Source organism: Loa loa (assembly GCF_000183805.2).
Source record: "Loa loa unplaced genomic scaffold supercont3.177, whole genome shotgun sequence".
Classification (NCBI taxonomy): Eukaryota; Metazoa; Nematoda; class Chromadorea; order Rhabditida; family Onchocercidae; genus Loa; species Loa loa.
This window is the reverse complement of record NW_018108357.1, coordinates 105,161-109,728: the sequence shown is the minus strand read 5'-3', so window position 1 is coordinate 109,728 and position 4,568 is coordinate 105,161.

Genomic DNA, 4,568 nt, shown 5'->3' with positions numbered 1-4,568 from the left:
GTGTGTGTGTGTGTGTGTGTGTGTGTGTGTGTGTGTGTGTGTATATGACCTGATTCGGGATGGAAAGAAGAGGAAGAGATTATAAAAATCGGGTTTCTTACAGGATCGACCAAATCAGGGTTGAGTTGTTTGCCAAACAGGGAATGAATCTGCCTGTTCTGATCGAATCGAAATGGAAGATTCATCATCAAGTTCAGCAGCAGCCATTAAAATATTTCCCCTATCCATTCGCCTTTTGCCCCCCACTTCCCACCTTCCCCATTTTCCATCTTCCCTTATATCCATTCCAGCATCTTTTCCCTACCCAGATGGGCAATTCGTCCTTCTCATCCATTCAGTATTGCACAATGGTGACAAGAAGGACGGGGAGAAGGAGACAGAAGAAAAACTGGAGAGCAGGGGAAGGGAGATTCATATGTCACGAATCAGGATCTTACGACTTCTTGTAAGAAAGAGCTGAGATAATACTCAAATTATTATTGGTTTTTCAATGGTTATATATAGGGCATCATGTCTAACAATCACTATCATTATTATTCCTATTTTGATTAAAATTAATTTAACAAGATTCATCCTTTAAAATATATATTTCAAAATTGTAATCACTTAATCATATCTTATGTTTATCACAAATCAAACTGCTAAAATTTCTTTTTCAATATTTAAGCCAAAAGTAATCAATATTTATGAGTATCAAAATTTAATGAGGAATTCATGAATAGATCAATGAGCATTTCGATAAATGATATAATAAAATTCTGTAAGCATATCAACAAAATTAGAAAATAAATAAGTTCAGTTAGTACCAACACCTGTCTATCACTTTCTTATGAATACAATATTTGTTGCAACTTTTTAAATAACAATCATAAAACGATTCATTGCGGTTGGAAACTATGTAAACTATTAAAGATTAGTCATCTTGTCATCTGATGGATACTTGTTATTGAATATAATGGTGACAATGGGAGCAATTCAGATTTGCATATAATTTAATATACAAAAGAAAACGGAGGAGAAGGAATGAATGAAATGAGACAATCAACCAATCAACCATAGAAGAATCATCTGAAGGACGATATTTGTCAAAGCCATACGCAAAATTTAATGAGTAAGTTTGGAGTTATGGAAGTTATTGATACTAGTACTATACTCATATCGTATCATCACCAATCTTACTGCTACTGAATCGATCATATATGTACAGAAGTTGTTGTTAGGTAAATATTCCATTAAAATTTATGGTAATAAGATAATAAGACATTTCTAATGACATTTCAATTTTTTTTGATTGAACAATGTAAAATAAATCGATAACTTTCCATTTGGTCAATTTCAAAATTGTATTGTTTGTTTTTGATAAATTTCGGCTTCATTACCTTTTATAACTAACAAAAAATATTAAGATAATAAGTTTAAAAGTTTGATAAAAAGATAATTTGATCGTTTAAATAACTATTACTAAGTTTAGAAGAAATCGAAAATCTCAACAGGTGTAACAGTGATAGTATAATAATAATGATGATAAGGTAAAGAAAAAGAAAAAGAGTTTCTAAGGTGAGAAAAAAACACTTTCTGTGATAACAGGAAATCTTCATGAAATTTAACATTTAAAAGGAAGAAAAAGAAGAAATAAATGTGTTATAAGGTAGAGGGAGAGGGGAAGAAAGTAAGAAAGGAGCTAAAGCAAAAGTTCGATAGTTCATTTCCCATTTTCAACTGATTTTTTAAAAAAGTAATGAATCAATTCCATCTGAATACGCTGTTTTTTATGTTGCTTTCGTTTGTTCTCCATTAATTCCAATATCAGTAATCATTTACTTGATACCATCATGATAAGATCAAAAATTATCATTGTCATTTATCAAAGTTTTTCTCATCTCCTATTGTTCGTTGTCAAATCATCAACATCTCACCATTCTTCCACCATCTCTCCCAACTATTCCCTTATCCATATTATCATATGACAACAAGTTACAGTACTTATCATAATTATCACTCGAATTTTGATCTTATCATGGTAGTGTTAAGTAAATGATTAGACGCATATACTAAACGTGTATATTTACCTTGAAATATGTAAATTTATTCATAAAATGAATAAATTCAAAATTAGGTGAAAAATTTTTTTTTTATCAATTGAAATCGAAATTTTCATATGACCGAAAGTTTATAAGGCAACAGCTTAGTCCAAATTTGGTCAAAATAGCAAAATTGAGAAAAAAATTTCAGTTGAAAATATAAATTTAAATAATGAATTCAGAAATTAAGTCAATAACGAGAATGTTTTGAAGAAAACACAAATCAGTGTGATATGTTGGTGAGACGAAGTTTACAATGCGCCTCGATAGGCGACCATCTGCATTGTTAATCTGATCCTTGGGGAGATGAAAATTTTATTGCTGTAAATGAAGGATCAAATTTAATATCAAATATGTCACAAATATATATTTATAAATGTATATGCCATTATTGCTTCAATAATAATAAATATATATATTTTTAATATAAATTATTTATACATATAATATATTTAATATTAACGTGTACACACGCAGACGGACGAATGAACAAAAGTAATTCGCTAAAAATGAAAAACTTTCTGCATATTCTCTCCTTTTTGTTTGATAATAATTTCGTGAGAAAAAAGAAAAAATTGTTCATATTTTCTGATCGTAATTACATTGTAATCGATAAAACTGTTTCAATTAAATTTTAAGCTAATAATTTTGCTCTTTCATCATCTATCTTAATTTCCAACAAAATAAGAACATTATTTTGATGATAACATATCAGAAATGAATATACTATCCCATGAAATGGAGTATCCATTTCTGATATGGGATGGTATATTCATTTCTGATATGTTATTTATCATCAACATAATCCTTTAATGTATCATCAAATTTGCTATTTAAATTTGATTGGTAAACTGTTACTACTACTACTATTATTGCTTCAATAATAATAAAAGTTTTATATTGCCTTCAGGATAAATTGTAATCAAAAAAAAAAATCTTAAAACGAAAAAGGATTTGAAATAAAAATTAACCAAAAATTATTTGTTATCGTTAAAATATTGACAATTTAAATATTGAAAGATTTTAAAGGGACGAAAGCAAAATTTTTAAGCAAATGAATGAAAGGGATTTATGCAATGTAAACAACAATTTTTTTTTAAAAGTTTTTCTGACAAAAAAAAGAATGTAAATGAAAATTTGACGGATTTTTTTACAACCATGACGTACTCACTGATTTGTTGATATATGCATATATTATGGGATAATGTCATTCTATTTCCTTTTTTTTTTATTCTGAATAGCAGAAAAAAACCGACTGAAAATTCCTATGAAAGGAAAAATGAATGTGGAATATTGATTTCCCACAATAAATTTCCATATGTTATTACATTTTTCGTAATTGTTTTGTATATTTACGCGACAAATTAATATTTTAATTCTTCATTAAGGGATTAAAATTTCTGTTAAAAGTGATCAGAAAATTTGGTACGAAAACTTATCAAAAAAAATAACTATAATAATTTTAATACTGAAATAAGATGAATCAAATTGCTTATCTCTCTTTCATTTATTTTGCAACTACACGTGATGACTAAGATTATTTGGTAAAAAGAAGGCCAAAATGATATCAATTTAGAAATATGGAAAGGGAAAGTTTTTTGCTTATTATTGTTTTACAAAAAATTTATCTGTTAATGTTTGGGTATGAATCTGATTTATCTGTTTGATTCTAATTAAATATTCCTTTTTCCCTCCTTCTCTCCTCCACCTTTCCTCATTTAATAAATAAGATAAATAAAATTTAAAGGTAATTTAGAAAAAAGACAAGAATTTTGCACTCACAGTTGCTTTTTCATTGCAAAAGAAGGAGAAAATCACTACGATATGTTAAATTTATGCAAAAAAATATAATTGAAGCAAACTTAAGTTTATTTCCTTGCGTTTTTTTCCCTTTCTGCAACCTAATTATTAAAATACTCCCAATTAAAGTATTCCTCCTTACAACAGTGCAAACGTTTCAAATGGTAATTAATTGAAATTTAATTGATTTATATCCATTTTGTTAGTACTTTTCATTCCTTGCACTTTGTACAAAAGAAGGCAATTTGAAGTTATTATTTAAATAAATTACTACGAAATATTCATGTAGAATGAATTATTTAAAAAGTGAATAAATTTCACTGATAAGAAAGAGATAAATTTTGGATTTAATAATGCATTTCAAATGTAAGAATTTTGAATGCAAAGAAGCTTACTAATTGGTCAAAAAATGTCACCAAATGATAACAATTCACCTTTTATTACTATTATTATATTTTTGGAAGAAAAGAAAGGAAAAGACAGCTTAGAAATGATAACGATATGAAAAATTGTCATATCAAAAAAAATCAATTTGAATAAATGAATAAAAAAGCTACTACTACTACTACTACTACTACTACTACTACTACTACTACTACTACTACTACTACTACTACTACTACTACTACTACTACTACTACTACTACTACTACTACTACTACTACTACTACTACTACTACTACTACT